Source organism: Psammomys obesus, unplaced genomic scaffold (genome assembly GCF_907164565.1).
Source record: "Psammomys obesus unplaced genomic scaffold, mPsaObe1.curated_primary_1811, whole genome shotgun sequence".
NCBI lineage: Eukaryota > Metazoa > Chordata > Mammalia > Rodentia > Muridae > Psammomys > Psammomys obesus.
The window spans coordinates 15,441,913-15,463,055 of record NW_026596162.1 but is presented as its reverse complement, the minus strand read 5'-3'; positions in this window follow the sequence as shown (position 1 = coordinate 15,463,055).

The following is a 21,143-nucleotide window of genomic DNA, read 5'->3' as shown; positions in this document are numbered from 1 at the left end:
GGGATACTGGACCAAACCTGGAGTTAGAGATTTAATTAGAGAGACACAGAGTTCTCTACAGTCTCAGGTACCACCTTAGACTGTATCTAAATGCATGGTTTTCTTCTGTCCTGCATTTCAGAGGGTCATTTTATTTAGATGATGGTAGACCCAGTTTTCTCAAGGCAACAGTGTGACCTGGTGGGCAGCAGCTAAAGAGAGAGGGCAAGACAACCATGGAATGCAGGACAAAACTCAGGTCACACTCATGGCAGTGGTGTGAATGGCACCTTACCCAGGTGAGCAGGGTGGCTTCTGGGCCACGGTCCTGCTTCCTGCTCCCCAGGGCCTGGCTAGCACCCTTAGAGGACACACAGCGCAGACACTGTCATGATGTCATTGGAGCCTACAACACGCTCTAGCAGAGATCCACAGAGTCAGCACAGTACCCCCTCCATGCTGATGGGCACACACTTTTCACCCTGAGGAGCCATGACGTGCTCATGGCAGCATTGGTCAGTGGGACAGTGACAATTTTAAGTTCTCTCTCCCTACAAGTCAGCACCATGAAGAGAACACAACAACAGATTCTTAAGGTCACTTTTACGCCCAACTTTCAGGTAGGTCACCAATGTTCAAAAGGGGGCAAAGCTCCCTTAGGGGGACAGTCCCTTCAAGAGGCTTGGAGACCTTGGACAACAACTCGACCTCCCAGGACCAGGGTGCCCAGTGTGACTGCACCTCTCCTGGCAGAAGCAGAGTGGGGATGGGACGGTTAGAGTTGGGGGCGTGTCACGGGAGTGTTTGGCAACCAACAGACATTGATCTGGACCCAGGAGTTTAGATTTGCTCCTCTGGTTACACAGGGCAGCCCAGCAGTAGATGAGCAAGCTGAACTCTCGTGGGGTCAAATGATAAGGAGGCAAACCACCGCTTCCGGTTGGTTCCGGCCTCCCAGGCACTGTTCCTCCGATGAGTCACCACAGCCAGGCAAGTGGCTCTTCACTCCCTGTTCACCAGCCCACGTTGCCAGGTGACAGGCACATGGAGCTGGGGCTCAGTCCTCCTGTGATGTGTGAGCAGAGGGGATGGAGATGCCTCTCTGCCCAGCCAGGCCTGCTGCGTGGCTGCTGTGAAGGACCCTCCGTGGACTTGTGTTTCGGGAGCAACAGGAACCACTCCATGCTGCACAGAGCGCTTCTTAGCCTCTGCACAGCCTGGCCAGTGCACAGGAAGCACAGACCGAAGCAGTCACGACTCTGCACGCTCCTCAGGAAGCTCACACATCCACCCCACAGCAGTGAGATCCAGAGGGGCAGCAGCTGCCCTGTGTTCGAGTACATCCTTGTTCGATTTTACTTCACAGAGCCTGTCCACATTAACTCATAGCCTTCAGCGTCCTCTAAGGCAGGGAGGGATCCCGACATCAGCTACTTTTCTTACAGCTGTGACAAAATACAAGAGAAAAGCAACATAAGGGAGGGAGGGAGGGAGGGAGGGAGGGAGGGAGGGAGGGAGGGAGGGAAAGGAGGGAGAGAGGGTTTATTTGGGCTCACAGTCAGAGAGTGCAGTCACCATGGTGGGAAGGTACAGAGGATGAAGTGTGAGGCAGCCAATCACATCGCATTTGCCGTCAGCACGCTGGCACCTAGCTCGCTGGCACCTAGCTCACGGTCTCCCTTTTATTTAGCCAAAGGATGGTGCCACCCACATTTAAACTTCTCTGGTTACACCCTAGCAGGCATGCTGAGAAGCGTGTCTCCAACTCCATTCCAATTCCAGTCCAGTTGGCCGTGAAGATGAGTCACCACAGCCTCCAGCCCAGGTGACCAGAGCACAGAGAAGTGAAACCCCGGGCGCCCAGCATGGTGGAGAGTCCAGGCTGCTAACACCCGTGCTAGCCTGCCCTCTTCCTGCTGCCCTCTGGACCACTGTGCTTTAAAGCCAAGAGGCCTCCGCCTCTCCAAAGGGGTGCCGGACCCGGACTTTTCTCCTGGCTGTGATGGATATGTGAAAGCAACTTACAGACAACAGGCCTTGTTCCGGAGCTCAGAGTTCACAGGTTATTCCATCGTGGTGGGACAGGCACAGCGTGAGGAAGGCCAGCCGAACACCGAGGTCACAGAGCTCAGGCAGGAAATGACACTGCGCTGTGAGGTCTGAAGGCAGACCCCTCAGAAGGGCTCAGGAGTAAAGGTGCTACTATCAAGCCTGATGACCTAAGTTTGAGCCGCAGGACTGACAGAGCAGAAAAAGAGCCAGCTCCCGAAAGTTGTCCTCGGACCTTCACACCCATGCTACAGCACACACACCATATATACGCACACACAGGAGCCTGTAGGGAACATTTCACACTCGAGCTACTACAACCCTCACAGAGAAGGTGGAAAGACTCTAAATGGGGGGGGGGGGGGGTCGATTTGCTGTTTGCTGAAACTCCAAATGGCACAGAATTGGCCATTGGCCGAGGGATCCCAACTAAGTCTGGATTCTGCTTATGCCACTCAAGGGAGCCTTTACTCACCCGGTTAGTGTGTCCCAAAGGCTTTGGGGAGGTCACCTCCCACACTCCTACCCTCTCTCCTGACCCCTCTCCTACCCACGACACTCTGTCCTCAGCTCCTCCTGCTGTCCAGTCAGGAATCCCAGACCCACCAGCTCTTCTTTACACTGATCATGGCGGAGCATGCACATCATGCCAACACTGAGACAGGAGGATTGCTGCCATCTGGAGACCAGCATGGACTATACACTGACATCAGGCCCAGCCTAAAACTGCACAATAAGCTGAAGGGTCAGTCTGTAACAAATAGATAGATACCTCATTGGGGCCATGATCTCACCAGTTCTTTAATCTCTAGTGCCTGGACTGTGTCCCACCCTCACACAGGAACGTCACACTAAGAAGTCAATGGCCACCTGCAGTTGTCAAGAGTCAGGCTCTGGGGCTCTCTGTTACAGCTGAGTGTGTGTGTGTGTGTGTGTGTGTGTGTGTGTGTGTGTGTGTATCAGAGAGAGAGAGAGAGAAACAGAGACAGTCATAGAGAGACTAATCCAGATCCACATGTCCAACTAGCTATGTGAACCCAGTCTAGAACCTTCCCCTAGTGGTGACCACCACAGTGGCAATTCCCTACTTGAGCCATAGTATTCAACGGGTCCCAGCATGCATCTGGCATGGAAGCCCCACTTCCACCCCTCACCCTGCCCCATCCAAGTCTCTCAGTCCCTCTCAAATCTCTATCTCGAGGACAGTAGCATCTTTCCCAACTTCTCACTCAAGCACGAGGTGAACAGCTGAGGGTTCTGGGGCCCCCTTTCCACCTGGAAAGCCCCTCTGCAGCCTCCTGGAAAGGGCTGAAGACGACTGGGGTTCTGCATCTGGGTTCCTACCCTGCAGAGCCCCAGGAGGACCGGAGGAGCCCCGGGCTGATACCGCCTTCCTGCCTCCTTCCTCCCCTCCTTCTCCCAGCAGCATGTGGGGCGCACATGTCTGCCAGCAGCGTCTGCTAGCTAGCGGCTGCTGCTGTGCAAACACATCTTAAGACTCCTTTTTCTTTTTTTAACCTGGAAACTGTCATTTATAATCTGATTTTTATCTTTATAGGGCTTTGGCGCCCGAAGGTATCAGGCTTCTATATTATCTTGTTTCACTCAAGCTTGCAGCACCAGCTTGACATGCTGTTTAATCTTCACACATCAAAGGCCAGGGCCTTGCTACACTAGTTACTGTTGTTACCAGGGCTCAGACCCATCCCTACTCCCAGGGAACTGCAGCTCCCTGTGGGGAACTCAGCCTCCTCCCCACCTCAAGTCTGCAAGACACAGCAAAGCCATTGCCTTGGAAAATAATAATTAAATGGCAGAATTAAAAAAAAAAAAAAAAAGCCAGGAGGGGAGCAAAGAACAACATTTCTATTGCTTTCCAGAGCGCTTCATTATGTAAATGGAGTCAGGGCCAGGGCACCAGCAGGGTGTCCCTGGTTAATGGCTTTTCCCAGTTTACAATGTAATAATAAAAGCAGAGTTTGTCCGTTACGTAAAAATCTTTACCCCAAGGAGCACAGACTATTCTAGAACTGACAGAAAGATACGGTGGCTGGTAGACTATCACACTAGGATCGGTGCAGGAGGAGACAGCTGCCCCAACCAGCCTTCACCCAGTGTGGAAGTGCTCCGTGGAAAACAGTCTAAAGTCACCCAAGCAGAAGCCCATGATGGCAAGGGAAGAAGGCCTGCCCCAGGCTTCCTGGAGGCTCTCAGGGCCCCATTACTACCTTAACTTCCTTTATATATAGCTGAAGGTCCATCTCCAAACCCTGTGGTGTGACAATGCCCAGCTGGGCGGGGGGGGGGGGGGGGCGAACTCCCTGGGTCACGTCCAGCGTCTCATTCATCTGCAAGATATCAAGGTAAGAGCTGGTGAGATGGCTCAGCCTGTAAAGGTATTTGCTGCCAACCCTGACAATCTGAGTTTGATCCTTGGGAGAGTCTTAGTGGAAGAAAAGAACCATTGGCTCCTGAAAGTTGTCATCTGCTTCCCACATGCACTATAGCATAGTTGGGTGCATATCTGTACACACACACACACACACACACACACACACACACACACGTTGAAAGGTATTACAGGTGAGAAACACCTTGGCCACGAGGCTACCTGTCAGTGGGCGGCACACCCACAGCCTCCAACCACTCAGACCTCCAACAGGACTCCAGCTGGGCCCTTTGGTCCTATGTGTCCCACTTCATAGGGCTGAGTAGAACAGTCAAAACTCAGAGGGCTGTGGCTCCAAAGGCTCCACTTAGAAGGTGACAGTGTAGGTACATGACAGCCTGTGTCTGATGACAGCCTCACAGTGGGTCACGTGGATGTGAGGGGGAAAGGAAAGTGTGCAATCCCATAGGGTAGCAGCTGGGACCCTAGAGGCTGGAGAGGGAGTCACAGGGAACAAGCAGAATGAAGACTCATTCTTCCAGAGCAGCCCCAGACAAACAGGATAGGACCGTGGACAGCCACCTGCATGCAGTGCTGGGGGTGGGGGAGGCAGACATGCAAGGGGTCTCCTCAAGAGTGGAGAAAGGGCCAGGACCTTACCCACCCCTCCTGGAAAAGGTTCCAGTGAACAGGGCGGAGAAGCCTTTCTTTTGTTTCCATGACAACTCTCTCAGCCTAGCAACTACCTTCACTTCAGGTGCTATGACTAAGACAGTAATTTGCTCATGGCTAAAGTTCAATAAGTAAAAGCTTGTTGCACAAACAAGTTTATTCTCCTAGGAGAAAAGGCCACATCGTAGGAGAATAGCCTCCGAGAGATACAATTCTGGGGATACATGTTACTCTGGGCTTTTTAAAAAATTGCTATAATAAAATATCTTAACCAGGCTTCTCTGTTTTTAATATAGGTGAGCCCCTCTTGCCATTCCAGAGGGTGAAGGGCCCGTATTTGTGAGAGCGCTGCTGGCATTCTGAGATGGGGCAGGGCTTCAGCTCAGTGAGACGTGGAACATCCCCCAGGCTTTCCTCCTTTCCTCACAAAGCCACCAGGGTCAGCCATGGCATTCCCCCTCACTGATCTTCCGTGATCCCAATGACACCCCCTCTAAACCTGATGGTTGGGCTGTTATCCTCTTCACTCCTTACAGTGGGGTTGAGCTTCCGCACAGGAGACACTTGGGTACATGCTCAAGCTGTGTCCAATTGGCAACCCGAAAAGCACCTGTCCCTCACTAGAGAGACTGCTGTGGCTACAAATAATCTGCCTTGCAAGAATGAGGACCTGAGTTTGACCAAAACACAACAGTGCCTGAGGAATGTGTCCTCTGACCTTCACACTCATGCTCACACCCGCGCGTGCACGCACACACACACACACACACACACACACACGAAGATCTTACCAACTCCCTTACTCCCTCAGGCACTCAGACCCCTGGTCCTACCACAGACAAGGCACAGGCCTGGCAGTACCAGCAGTTGCTCGGGCAGCAGGGTCTCCCTCTGTTACAACCCTGGGCTCAACCTTCACCCAGACAAACGTAACAGCCACTTGGGCCTGGGTGAAGCACAGCTAGTTCATGGGAGGATGTGAGCCACGGCCTGAGCCAAACACGGCACTACCCTGTCCTCGGCGAGGAAGTTCCAGAAGGAAACAGGACACGAAACAAACTCATTTTCTAGCCTAAGACTGGAGCTTGACTACGTAAAAATGTTCAGCCCGTCTCTGCAGGAGAGGTCACTGTCGGGGCCCCAGGAAGCCAGTGCTTCTGCTCTGCCTCCGTCTCCCTAAGTCCTGGTTGTTATTTCACCACTATCCAGACATAGGCGCATGTGTGATCCCGAGGCTGGATCAAACACCACACACCTGGAGCAAGCTAAGTCTCAGGCCATTGTGCTCTCCCCTGTTAGCAGGGTGCGTTTCCACACAGCCGAGGCCTCTCCAAACTACTGTCCCTGCTGGACACAGCAACTTCCCCCTTATGGTCTGCTCTCCGGGGCTCGGTTCCCTGCAGCCGCTTCAGTTCAAACACACTACCTGCGAGCTGAAGATATGGCTAGGTTGGAAGCCCTGGGTCCAGCTCCAGCATGGCATTGAGCAGATGTAGTGATATGTTCCTGTAATCCCAGCCTGGGGAGGTAGAGGTACAAGGATCAGGAGTTTAACACCAGCCTCGGCTACAAAGCAGTTTTGAGGCTAGCCTGAGCTACATGCCACCCGGGCTCAATGACAATGATGTTGATGGTGTGGTAGGGATGACAGTGATTAGTGGTGATGGTGACTGTGAGCAGGTGTTGATGGGGGTAATTATGGTGATGGTGGCGATGATGATGGTGGTGATGGTGGCAAGACGTAAGTCTCCAGAGGAAAATCACACTTGTGTAACTTTTATTAGGTATCATTGCAGTCTCTCTATTTCATTACCATCTCCATCTCTCTCCATGATAATCTGTAAATTAGGTTTTGTCATATGCTTACATATAGGAAAAAAAAGAGTATATGCATAGGATTCTTTACTATTTGTGGCGTCAAGGCTTGCACCGGTGGGCCTTGGACGGTGTCCGCCGTGACTGGAGCTGACTGTATGATGTTTGTTAAAGCATAATTGTTTGAAGCTTCTGTGTATATTATTAAATTCCCACAGCAGCACCCCCCCCCAAAAAAAATACCTCTGTTTAACATACATGTGTTTGTTGCAATGTCTTGGACCCAAAGCATTCAGAGTCACCGAGGTGGCCGTAAACACCGGGCTATTGGGTGTAGTTTTTGATTGGGGATTCTCCAAAGCCAGTGAACCTGCCTATCAACCTTTGAGCAAGAGTCCCTGGAGCAGGACAGCAGAGACAGGAATGAGTTCCGAGCTTTGCGAAGCCCCAGAGGACCTGCAGCTTTCCCCAAGGGCTCAGCCCTCTGCCCCTCACACGCCACAGTTCACATGTCTTCCTTGTGTCCAAGTCACCAACTCCGGGCTGCTTCAACAGGAACCTGATCAGGACGCAAAGGACTATGGTCCACAGGTCCTTGGTGTGCAAAGATGCTCACGAAGACCAGCCAGTACATTCTTGCTGGTTCTGTGATGATCTTAAAAGGGATTGAAAACCCAGTCTATGACCTGTGAGCTCTGGATGCCACGCCCAATGTACACACCCAACCACTGGCGACAGAGATTCTGGGAGACACTTCCACCCCCAAACTCACAGCAGAATGGCTTAAAGCCATCAGGGTATGGAAATGATCCTTGTGTCCAGCCTCTCAGAGAAAGGGAATTCCGACCTCTGACAGCAAACTGCATCCATGCTGAGTGACATAAGGCAGTCGCAACAAACCCGAGGCTGTGTGACCCCGCCCCTGGAGGTCCCTAGAATGGTCAACTTTAGAGAGGCAACACAGGATGGCAGTGGCAGGGAGTGGGAACGCAGGCTCAGTGTTTAATGGGTACAACTCTAGTTCAGCGGGGGGCTCAAAGGTTCTGAACACTCACGGTGAGGCTGGCTGCTCTGCAATGCGGGCACGAGTACTATTACCCATCTTAGCCTCATAAACGGTAAAAAAAAAAATGGTCAATTTTACATTATATATATTTTAGTGTGATTTTTTTTTAAGTTCAAAAACACTGGCTCAAAGGATGCAAGCCTGTTTCTGGGTTTCCCTGTAGGAAACAAGACTAGAATAAACATATATTTCAGGGAGACTTATTGGTTTCCAGGTTAGGGACTGGGTGGCCCATGCTGGAAAGGCTGAGAACCTGTCACCTGCAAGGCTGGATTCCTTAGCTGGCCCCACCCCGCAGCTGAGAGCTTGCCTTCATTCCACGTTGGAAGGACTAAGAAGAGTGGCCGCAGCGGCAGGGGAGTCAGGCCAAACACACTTATCAGCAAGGAGAGGGCAGCCCTGGGCTCTCCCTGCATTGGTGCTGGAACATAGGTCAGAATCCGAGGGCGAGATTCACATTCAGAGTGGAAACAGCAGAGGTGACAGGTCAGTGGCCTGCCAACGCCTGTGCCGAACAGCACTCTTGGCCGGCGGTGTGAACAAACCCTCCCGGTTCACTGCCCCACAGAACAGGAAGCCATCACAGTCCTGCCCTGCCAGCTCAGGAGAGGATCGCAGCACTATGATCCAGGCAGGAAAGCACCCGACTACCAGCCTTCGACGGAGGACGGTCCTCCAGTGAACGTTCTTGGATGAATGCATGGAAGGCTCATCTGTAGCCCTCCACAGAGCTTCAGGGAGAAAGTGGGTGGGAATTTGGGCCATTGATTGGTCCCCTTTCCCAGGGGTCTGTGTGTTGGCACCAGCACTGGCATTGTTTATAGGGCCATGGCTCTCGACTTTGAATAGACATCTAGCTTGCCAGGGGGCTTGATCTGGCATAGTTGCTGGACCCATCTGGAAGTCCAGATGTATTTTGGTGTCAGGACACCTGATGATTCTGCTTCCTGACCGCCTGTGGAGGGGTACCACAGCTCCTTCCATAACTGAAGACCTCCGCTAAGAGAGACTAACTGCTGGGCTGGGCACTGGCACAATTTGTGGGAACTGGTTTTCTTTTTCTTTCTTTCTTTCTTTTTTTTTCCAGCAAGAAAACCTGAGTTCCAAAACCTACATTAAAAAGAAAAAAAGAAAAAAAAAAAAAAAAAGGGAGATGCTTGGGCTAGCTGACCAACCGGTCTCAATGAATCTGAGAGTTCCAGGCCAATGAGAGACGATGTCTCAAAACTTAATGAAAGTTCCTCAGGATTGTGCCTGAGGAACTAGAGTGAAGGCTCTGCACCCCACAAGCATGCAGACATACATGAGTGTGAGCACGCACACAAACATACCCCAGGGAGGCTCAGGCAGCATGTGCCCGTTAATGGGGAGCCCCGATTCACACCTTCTGGGGCAGTTTGCTAAATGCTTGAGTAGCCACTGCCACCTGTGGAGCCGCTGCAGCACCAGGCTGCAGAAATATCATCCCATCCGGGAGTAGGAAAGAAAAGGCAGGATGTCTTCCCTACAGCCATCCTTCTCACACACTCTTGTAGCAGCAGGATGGGCTGGAAAATGCCCTCCCTAAGGGAGATGCAGCCACAAGGGCTGTTGAAGCAGGCCCAACAGGACACCACTTTCTGAATGTCCTAGAACCTTCCCGAATAGCACCACCAACTAGAAACCAAGTGTTCAAACCTATGAGCCTGTGGAAGTTCATATTCAATGGGTGAACATATTGCCTGTCCCGAAAGCTTCCAGAACATCAGAGGGAGAAGAGGAGGAGAAAGAAAGCACATTCCTGCCAGCCGTATCTCTCTCCCTCGCGCTTTGCAGGCTGTGTTCACCTACAGAATTCGTCGGTGGGTCTGGAGGCACAAAAGGGACTCGGTGCCCATCCTTCCATATGCTGGCTACCACCTCTGTCCGCCCCTGCCTTCTCAGGTGCAGGCCGTCCCAAGCTCCAGAGGCGTGGGAATGGCCCCCTTTCCCTTAGAAGCCCAACCTTGAAGCCATCCTGGAACAGTATCAAGGTTTTCTGGTATCTGCCCGTTAGCCCCCAGCTGGTGGGTTTGAAAGCAGCTTTGAGGATCAAAGGTATTCTAGAAGGTTACAAGACTTGAAGATCAAGGAGATTCACCTGTTCATCAAAGGAGCCGAGAGGGCCTTTCCTGGGAGGTGAGGGCTGGTTGGGTGCTAACCACAGGGGGGCTCTGCTTTAGGATGAATGTCTTCCGCACAGCCAGGGAGCTAGAGAGGCTGGGGCCTGGACCCTCACATGCTCAGCGTGTGCCCCAGAAGCAGCCGAGAGGAACCTGAGAGGAGGACCTGGGACTGAGGGTGTAAGATGTTGCCACAGCCTTGTGTGGCTGTGGAGAAATTAGAAAAAAAAGACACCAGAGTGAAGGGAAGGGAAGCAGGACTGAGGCAGAAGACGGCCACATCCTCAGAGACAGGCAGCAGTGCCTCACAGATAGCGTGTGTGCACAGCCTTTGCTGCGTCCTGTGTAGGGAACATTCGCCCAGTTTTGATAAACTGCTGACACCAGGCTGCCAAATAACCACAACTCCTTGTGCTGCACATATCCCTCACCTTTTGATTCAGGCCAAGAGCATTTATTTCATGGTGATCCAGAAATACCTGAGTAATAGCATCACAGGTGTGGCCCGGCTCTACAGCAGCTGTGCCTGGTTTTCAGCATCTCAGAGGTGAGTTCCTCCTCCTTTCCCCCCCACCCCGCAGCCCCAGGGAGGCAGGCAGCATGTTAATGGGGAGCCCTGATTCACACCTTCTGGGGCAGTTTGCTAAATGCTTGAGTAAGTAGCCACTGTCACCTCGTGGAGCTGCCGCAGTACCAGGCTGCAGAAATATCATCCCATCCGGGAGTAAGAAAGAAAAGGCAGGATGTCTTCCCTACAGCCATCCTTCTCACACACCCTTGGTAGCAGCAGGATGGGCTGGGAAATGCCCTCCCTAAGGGAGATGCAGCCACAAGGGCTGTTGAAGCAGGCTCGCTCCTGGTCCCCCATCCTTCACATGAAGGAGTGAGGGAATTTCCCAGCCGATGAGAGAGTTGGTGAGCAGGAAGCATTCGTTCTGTGTAGTCCCAGGGTGGGTGTGAGGGTTCAGTCAGTAACATGCTTGCCCTGAGATTTTTGAAGACCCGACCCACACACAAAGAATAACAAAATCTGTGTACGGTAGTGTCTGCTTGGAATTCCAGCTCTGGAGAGCCACAGACAGACAGACGCCTGGGGCTTTCTGGCCAGCCAAGCTAGCCCCCTCGGAGAGCTCCAGCCCCAAGAGAGATTTCATTAAAAAGAAAAATTCAAAAGGTGAGCTGGCAAAATGACTCAGCAGGTAAAGGTGTTTGCTGCTGAGCCTGATGACCCTAGTTCAATCCTGGGAGCCACATACTGGAGGGAGAGAACAGTCTCTCACAAGCTGTTGCCCTCTGGCAGCCACACACAATTCAGGCCACAGTATCACTCACACATGAACACATTCAAATAAATAAACTCACTTAAAACACCAACATGCACACACACACAACTATTCAAATTTTTGACACACCAGCATGCACGCGCGTGTGCACGCACAAAGAGAAAGCCAAACAAGTCACCAAGCCACTGACATGAAAGAAATACTTTATCTTTCCTAAAGCATGTCAGATCTGGCTCCAAGCTCCCACCCGCTTGCCAAGGGGAGAGGAGACTAGTTTCAGTTGTGTCTTGTGGTTCCTTCTTAACCTCTTGCAATGTTTGATGCTCACACTGTCCGAGAAAATGAGGTACCAAGCCACACTTGGTTTCCCTTCAAAGCGGCACAGCCCCTCCCAGTCCCCACCAGCAAGCCTGCAATCAGAGCTGGCAGGCCTCCTGGAACTCCCAAAACCTCCCCCAACCCCCTCCCCCCACCCCGGGTTCTTCCCTAGATCCTGACATCCTCTTGCCTTCGCACAAGCAGCTCATGGCTCACTCACTGATGAGCTTAGAGTACAGACCCCTCACTGTCCTCCGTTCTCATCACAGCCTTCAAAGCAGCATTCCCATCATGGCTGTCCCCTCCTCCCCCCTCAGCACTTCTAAATATACATGCTGGGCAATCTACAGCTCGTCCCTTTTAGGCAAAATAAAGTCACTCTTAGCTGTCCCTCAAAACCGTGGTGTGTAGGCGATCTCTTCAAATAACCAGTTGCTCTTCCCTCTCCGATTCACTGCATGAACGTGTCAAAGTAGTCAAGCTTGTTCCTCATATTTATGAGTCACAGATGTGGGCCAGAAAGATCCTGGGGGATTGGAAGGGCCGGTTCCGAGGATTCTTTGATGGTTAGGGAAAGTGGCTTCCATAGATGGCAGTTCAAACATGTGGAGATAAAAAGTGCACGTGGACCTACTCCAAGCCAAACGCCTCACTCAGTTCCTCTGACTCCTTATAGCCAACTTGTAATAGGATGCCCGGAATAGTCTAGAAAGCCTCGACACCAAGTTAAAGGAAAATGATAGACTGTTAGCATTTCCTGGCTATGATAAAAAAAGAAGAAACTCCAAAAATTCAAGAGTAAGAGGAGTTTGTTTTAACATCTAGTTTCAGAGGCTTCAGTTCATAGTCAGCTGGCCTTGCTGTGCCAGGACCTGTGGCAGAGTGTCACATCATACCTAGGGGTTCTAACAGTGCAAAGGTGCTCGTCACCAGGGCCAATTCGATGAGCAAAGAGAAGGTTGAGACATCACCAGCATCACAGCCCCGGTGAGGCAGCATCCTCCTACCAGACCCTGAAAGGGCCCCCAACCTTCCAAAGGTAGTGTCAGTGGAGGATTGGGCCATCTATGTGTGGTCCTCTGCAGGGCAGTCAAGATCCAGCCATGCCCGGGTCTCTGGGTGAGACTGGAAGTGGAATCCTCCCTTCATGAGAGTCGAGGTGTGATGAGGCTTTGTCATGCAAGGCAGCCTCTCCTTTCTGCTATGTGAGGCCTCCCACAGCATCTCACGAGGACCTAACGCCTGGATCTCGCCTGGATCTAACAGTGGGGTTAGGTGGAGTATTCCCAGTCATCAGTCCCCGCATAACGGAGATTAAAAGGTGTTTCCAGGCTTGGGAAGGTGGCTTTCTCTTTGCAAAGCGCTTGCCTTGCAAACACAGGGACCTAACTTAAATCCCCAGAATCCATGTTAAAAAGCCAAGCACACATGGTACTGTCCACGAGTAACCCCAATGCTTTGCAGGTGGAGAGCAGGAGAGCTCTAGAGTTCATGGACCCACCCAGCCTAGCCCAATCAATTTCCAGGCCTATGAGAAACCACTTTCAAAAAAACAAGATGAACAGTCCTGAGGAATTATGCCTGTGATTGGCCTCTGGCCTACATGCGCACACACACACACACACTCACCCCCACAGAGGCTGTACCTCTATACCTCCAGCCTAAAAAAGTCAGAGTGCTTGTGCAAAGGCAGAGACCCTCGTGTCTGAGCTTGCCTTGGCCATGTCTGTAGGATGTGTGTTTGTGTTCCTCCAGTTTGACTTTTCACAGGTCCCATTAAGCAGCAATACTCTCAGTCACAGACAGCTGAAGAGGGTCCTCAATAGATGTGGCACCTGTTAATTGGTGCCCTGAGGACATCCGTGGGTTTGTCATTAATATCACAGACCTTTCCTCAATAGAATGGTCGGTGGTCGTGCTTGCAGGGCTGTGTTCAGTGTGAAAGTCATCCTTGTGCCCTGGGAAGCCAGGCTGCCCCACACTGCCTGAAACTAGTGGTGCTCACTTTAAAACGCTTGGTGATCATAAGTCCAAACTCAACTGCGTTCATAAAACCATGACACTCGCTTTTGAAAATACATGACTGAAATCTAATCCAGTGTTTTCCACTGAGTGTTTCTTCCCACTAAACAAACACATGCTTCGCTTCTTTCTCCTAGATAGAGAGCAAAATCACGCATTCCTTTGTAAGTCTGGACCCTAGAGAAGGTAGGAGGGATTCTGCCATCCATCAGCCCACGGACTGATCCTTCAGTGGGCCTGAGGGGGTTCTGGTTCCCTCCCTCTTTCTCTATCTGCCCTTCAGCCAAGTCTCCTCGTGGCTGTCAAGATATGCAAAGAGAAAACCCTAGAAGGTCGGGGTGACCTTTCCCTCCGTTCCTCGTGGATTGTGTGGTTCTGCTTGGCTCTAAAGAAGGGAAGCAGAAAGCTGACAGCCAGGGAGAGACTGCTTGGAACCAGTCCCGAATGTTGTCCCTAGCACTGTCCTAGCATATTCAGGTGATGGAGATACGTTTCATGCTCATTCGTCAGAGCGGTTCCTTACATTCCCAGACAACCACTCCTGTTATCTTAGTGTCCTCCCAGGTTCCACACAGAGTGAGCTTGTTCTGGTCACAGTTCCTTTATGGGAGTATTCCCTGGCTGTGACTGGGGCCCAAGCTGCCAGAGAATGAAGTGTACGGGTGTGCACAATGCCCTATTCACTCTCACTCACTCTCTCTCTCTTACATATGCACTCCTACATATGCCTGAGAATTGAGGGGTGACATAAATGTGATTCTTCCCAGGGCACCCAGGAACCCTGGTGAGCCCCAGATTTTCACTGAAAGCCACCCCAGTATCCTTTTAGAGGCTCTCACTGTGAGCTTGTAAACACACAGTGATCCAGAGGGACTTGGTCAGCAAGGTCTGTGGGCAGCTCACGCCTTCCTCCCAGGGGCTTGACAGCAGCCCTGACTTCACTCACAGGCCTGACAAGGTGCTGGAGACAGAATGGCCACACAGTGCGGTGTCAAAGTCAAACAGACCAGGAACAACTGGGTTTTAATTCCGATGCTAATTGCCAGGCATAGGGCAGACTCAGGCAGGTTGTCCCCTTGGTGTGTGAGGTAACCTCCATTCCCTCAGTCTCCCCAAGGCCCCTGGATCCTCTTGGCTGGCATTCCCATAAACTCCCCTAGGAAAGAGCCCCTTCACTGCTCTCGGAAAAACAAGGGCAGCCCTAGATACTTGGCTTCCCAGAGTGCAGACCCAACATGCCCCATTCCACCTGGCCCAGACTCCTGGGGTGACCCCTGAATGCCAAAGTTTCCTAAGTGCCAAAGTTCCACTGAAGAGGGCTTCCAAGCCTTCCTGAGTCAAAACTTCTTCTCAGTAATGTCGAGGCTACAGCTCAGAAGGCTCTGGGGAATGGATAAGACCCAGAGGGTAAGAGCCAACACGGGTGCTGAGTGGACCCAGGGCACAAAACAGGCATACATGAGGTGCAAGCAAAAGACAGGACAAAGAAAACCTGGTGAGGAGACCAGCTCACACCACCAGGCCCAGTGCTGGAAAGGGGTATAAAGGAGGTGACAAGGTCTCTCTCTGAAGCCCACGGGGCCCTGTGCTACCAGGAAACTGTCAGCAAATACATGGCTAGTGTGGCATCGTGGACAGAAAACTGAGACTGGACTTGATCAAGAGAGAATTGAGAAATAAGTGGTGGTCGCAGAGGAGGGTAAAGACAGAAGGCAGCATGACAGGTGTACCCAGCCAGAGCCAGGGGTGCAGCCCAGAGGACCAGCAGACACGGATGGATGCAAAGCTATTTGGGTACCGCCACTGCAATGATGGGATTCATTCCCTGGCGAGAGAGCATCTGCCGATTCACTCACTGACCACGGCCCCCCCACAGCATGTGGAGGCCAGAGGTCAACAACAAAGGCCTTCACCTTCCTTTATGGCTCGGTCTATTTGTTTGCTCTCTCACTGAACCTTGAACTCACCACCTTAACAAGCCACAGAGACTTTCCATTCTCTGCTTCCCCAATTCTGGGACTTGTAGGTGTGTGTATCCCCAGCTCTGGCTTCTTCTTTGTCTTAAACATGGCCCATGCTTCTTGTCATGGCTGTGAGTGCCATGGGTTAGACCTGTTTCTCAACCCCGCAGCCCGCCTGAGCCCTCTAATCCACCTGCATTCCTTTGTCTCACTGTGTGACTTTTCCTGGGGATAGATAAAAAAATGTCGATTCGCTCCAGATAGGGCAGCAGCAACAGCGCAAAGAACCAATTCAACCGCAATCTAACCTGGTGATCCGGTGAGTTTATCGGGGTTACTTACAGGATTGTGGGTGATTCAGAGGCAGCTGCATCACTGAGCAGTCCCCTCCAGCACGGGTGATGACTCACAAGAGCACATCCCTGGAGCAGTCTGCACGCTAGCCCGCAGCTTGTCCAGCTGGGGTGTCCCTTCCCCAACAAGCTATTCCTGCTTGTGTGACCTTGGCAGGGGCTTTGTGAGCTTTATAGCTTTTAGGACCTTCCTGTGCCCTCTAAGTTTCCTTCAGTTCCTGAGTCTGTAGGACTTGTAGGTGTCCTCCCAGGACAGACACTGGGTACAGAACAGGTTCTTACACCAAGAATTTCCACCCCAGAATTCTTTGTGCTTAGTGAGTTCCTTCCATGGCTTGCCATCACAGCAGCCTTTTCTCAGACTAGCTCTACAGATTTTTATACCCCCACCTCAGCCTGGCCCCACCCAACTTGTCCGTGTGAGGGTCTGACCCTTGTGCCCTTTCCATCTCAATACTTACTAAGTCACACTTTTTTCCTGGTGTTGTGATTTCTATACACATTCTCCCCAGTGACTCACAGGCACACATCACACACATACCCCAATGTTTGTGCCCGTGCTCAGTAGATGCTCAGAATTCACTGAAATCTTATGGATGAATGATGATGATAAATAAAAGAAGGAAAATAGGCCTCCTGGTTACAAATGGATTTTTCATACCCCAAGCAATAGCCTGGTCCTTAACCTCACAGCTGAGGAGTTATCAAGACAAAGAAGTTTGTAACCTCAGCTCCTGCTACTAAGAGGAGGAAAGTGGCTCTCATTGGCAAGTTCTCCAATAGCTTCGGTTCCTCACTCTTGTGGAATGCTGTCCTCTGGGCATAGCATGGCTGTTACCATCTCAAACAGAACAGCTGTTCATATCCACAGGCAACCCTTATGAGATCAGACCTGTTGATAGTCCCTAATGTCAGGGGGAATGGAGAGGGTCATCAGATTCAAATCTGCGACTCCAGCCCCTCCCCCCCTGCTCCCTCCTTCCAGCTGTGTGGGAGTCTGAGCCAGCTGCACATGGCTTGGGAAGGTGTTAGAGCATGGGGAGGGTAAAGACCTAACTGAAGGAGGGCTCAGCCAAGCAGCTACAAGGAAGTAATCGCCTGTGCTGGAATGGAACTTCTGAAGGAAGAAATGTTTGGAGGTCTCCACGCTTTTATAACTAACCCCTCCCCCATGCTCCTGTAAGAAACCTCAAGAGTTCCAGCAGCTCACCCAGCTGGGTGGGGATGGAATCAGTCCTTCCCTCTGCTCAGTCTGGGGTGAAGAAGTATTTGCCAAGACCAAGCCGCATGATCTCAGGCTGGTATTCCTCTGCACCCCTGGATTCTCAGTCATGGGGGCTGTGGGCACTTAGAACAAGAGCAAAAACTTTCTTACACGATTCTTTGGTGGTGAAAGCAGACAGGTGTGTAAGATGTCTTGCAAGAAGATCTGGGCTTACGTTCATAACATCTTCTCCAGGCTAGGTATTCAGCTCAGCCAGCAGAGGACCTGAGGACAAGTGTCCTTGTACATCTTGTTTGTTTTAGTGCCTGTTGGGAAAGAGCTGGGGGAGAAGAGCACTAGATGGGGGAGATGGCTACCATCTCTACAGAAAAAGGTTGAATGACGACCCAGACGGCAGGGACTGACTGTCTCTAAGCATTCCTGTGAGCCCTGGGGCCAGTGTCACCAAAGAGACATGCTGAATTTAAAAAAATAATAATAAAAGGAGGCATTGAGGATCTTGGGAAGTGGCTTTGTCAGGAAAAACACTTGCTGTGCAATCGTGAAGGCCAGAATTTATACACCTAGAACCCACACAAGAGCAGGTGCAGCAGCATAGGACCATGACTGCGGGGGGGGGGGGGAGATAATGATGGAGTCGGGACCTCTGAAGTTTACTCGTCACCTGGTGTATCAGGATTCATGAGTGCCAGCTGCACTGGAGAGACCCTGTCTCAGAACACATGGAGAGCCAGTAAGGTGATTCAGTAGGTGAAAACCTAATGACCTGAGTTCAGACTCCAGAACCCACATGGTAGAGGGAGAAAACTGAAATTCTGTGTATGCTGTGGTACACACACAAAGAGAGACACAGACAGGCAGGCACACATGTACACACACACACATACATGGGGCCTTCTGCAGTTCTGGAACTGGAGGAATCGTGGCCCTTCCCATACCTGCCCCTGCAGACATCTGGGCCCCAATTATTTTGTTTGGGGAGCCTTAAGGAAACTGGGTTAGAAAGAAACTAAACACTCATTAATCCGGGCCTAGCATGATCCAAAATCAACGCACACCACAGGATTACCCAACTCTGGCTCACCCCATCAGCCTCAGGGCCTGGTGGTTACTGACTTTCTTATAACAGTGAGACAGAGTGGCTGTCATCAGCGCCCACTCCTTCACAAGGCCCTCCAGTCACTCAGGCCTGTTCTCTTGCTTTTGAACTCAGAAACCCTCAGATAGCTCCCCGCACCTAAGACACTGTGACCCACAAGACAGCCCCAGCCATCTCAAACCGTCGCCCCATTTCTCCTGAAACACACTAGCTCGTTTGATTCAGTACATGTGCTGGCTGGCTTTCATGGCAAATTTGGCATAGCTAGAGTCATTTTAGACCAGGATACCTCAACAGAGAATATGCCCCCACCAGGCCAATCTGTGGGCTAGCCTAGGCTGCATGTTCTTAACTGATGACTGATATGGGGGGACTGATATGGTGCTACTCCTGGGCTGGTGATCCTGGGTGCTATACGAGAGCAGGCTGAGCAAGCCATGGGGAACAGAGCAGTAAGCAGCACCCTCCACAGCCTCTGCTTCAGCTCCTGCCTCCAGGCTCCTGGCCTGGCTTCCCTCAGTGGCGGACTGTTACCTAGTTTAATCGACATAAACCCTTTCCTCCTCATCTTGCTTTTGGTCATGGTGATTTATCACAACAATAGGAACCCTGCAGACAGAAATCAGTACCAAAGCACTGACTGTTGCTGTGTTGTGTTTTCAGGACTGTGGTCGTATTCCTCCCATGCTAAGAAACCTATGTGATCTTGCTCAGTTCTCCGGAGAGATGGAGTGTTTACGGTAACTGTCCAGCACGGCCCAGTCAAAGACTGGCTCCTGCAGAAGTGGGAAGGGGGCCGGCAGCTCTCGGTCCCTCCTTGGGTATCATGACAGCCTTCACTGTAGAAGGCGTAAACAATAGTTGAGCTAACGTTGTGCAGACAGGGTGGCGGTTGGACATATGTGGCCCATGATTTGCTCTTCTTCTTGACCTGTCTTTGGCTACGTGGAGACCTAGTAAAATGAGAAAAGATGAGTAGGACGAGTTGTGACTGTTAATACAATGAAGGCATAGTGTTCCTCTAAGGGGTGTGTAACCCAGAGAGGCTGTGAAGGGGAAGTGTAGAGAACCAGGAGGTTAGAGAGCTGTGTGTCTGTCTGTCTGTCTGTCTGTGTCTGTGTCTCTGTGTGTGTGTCTGTCTGTATATCTGTGAGTGTGTGTCTGTGTCTGTCTGTGTGTGTCTGTCTATCTGTATTTCTGTGTGTCTGTCTGTGCCTGTGTGTCTGTGTTTCTCTGTGTGTTTCTCTCTCTCTCTCTCTCTCTGTGTGTGTGTGTGTGTGTGTGTGTGTGTGTGTGTGTGTGTTTATTCATGGAGAAGCCGGAGGTCACTATGGCATGCTATCTTTAGCAATGCCACCCACCTCTTTTTAGACAGGGTTTTTCATTGGCCTGGACTCTCCTGTTGGCCTGTCTCTCCCCAGCGCTGGGACTACAAGTGCACACCATCACACCAAGGTTTGTTGTCATTGTTGCATGGATTCTCAGCATCCAGTTGAGGTCCTTGTAGGTGCAAAGTCAGCCCTTTATCCCCATCCTTGGCCCAAGAATTTGGGTTTTGACCAAGGACAGACACCAGCCCCAAATGGAAATTGTCCAGAATCTTTCAATAGCATACCTGAGCTCAGGCCAGACCACAAAGCAAAAGAGTTCCAGAAAACCTCAAGGCCCAAAAACACTCTAAAGGGACCTCTGGACATCCCTGTAGGCAGCAGGATTGTCAGCCAAGAGAAGCAAGTTCCTTCAGACGGAGCTGAAGGACCTCGGGCAGGTCGATTCCCACTGAAGCGTGAAGCTGGACTTGTGACTGCACTTTATTCAGTGACAACTGTGCCCTGTTACCATTGCCTCTGTCCGAGTTAGGGTTTCTGTTGCCGTGATAAAAACACCACGTGTAAAAGCAACACGGGAGGAAAGGGTTGGGTTCACCTTCCAGCTTGTCACTGAGGGGAGCCAGGGAGGAACCTGAAGCAGAAGCCGCAGAGAAATGCCGCCTGCTGGCTCTCCCTGGCGTGTCCAGCCAGCCCGCCTTCTTACACGCCCCAGGACCAGGAGCCCAGGAGTGGCTCCACCCACAGTGCCATTGGCCCACTCACATCAATCACTAATCAAGAAAATACCCACAGGCTGAGATGTTCTCTTCTCCCAGAAGATTCTAGCCTGTGTCAAGCTGACACAGAAACTGGCCAGCATAGTCTTCATTCTTTCTGCTTCTTTTTATTTTTATTTTTCCTTATTTACCTTTTCGGCTGAATTACTAGCTTTCCATGATCAGCAGCCTACTTCAGTGCTTCAGTCAGTGTCATGATGGGGAGATGGCTCCGTTGGTGAAGGGCCTGCCTTCCAAACATGAGGACCTGAGCTCTACACCCCAACCTATTAAAAAAAATAGAATGCAGGTTTTAGCACAGAGGAATTGAGACTGTTGTGTGGAGGGCACCATGAGCCTGGTGGAGATGGTGCTCCGGGTGAGGTTCTGGCTCACTGTGCTCAACCAAACCAGGTGCATCCTACTGCCAAGCTGCTGGATAAAATGCCTCACGTTCCCATGAATGCCCCACACAATGACGTCTGTCCTTCAGACCCTTGACACACCGCCAAAGAATGCTTCCCAGTGCCTTTAACAGTCAGGGTGTTCAGGGTGGGTGTTCAGAGAAGTGGAGTGTAGGTGTTTCATAATCCTGCAGAACACAGCAGCCTCTGCAGGCAGGGAGAAAACGGGACAAACCACTGATTTCCAGGGTATCACATAAATCCGGGGATCCTGATCAAGA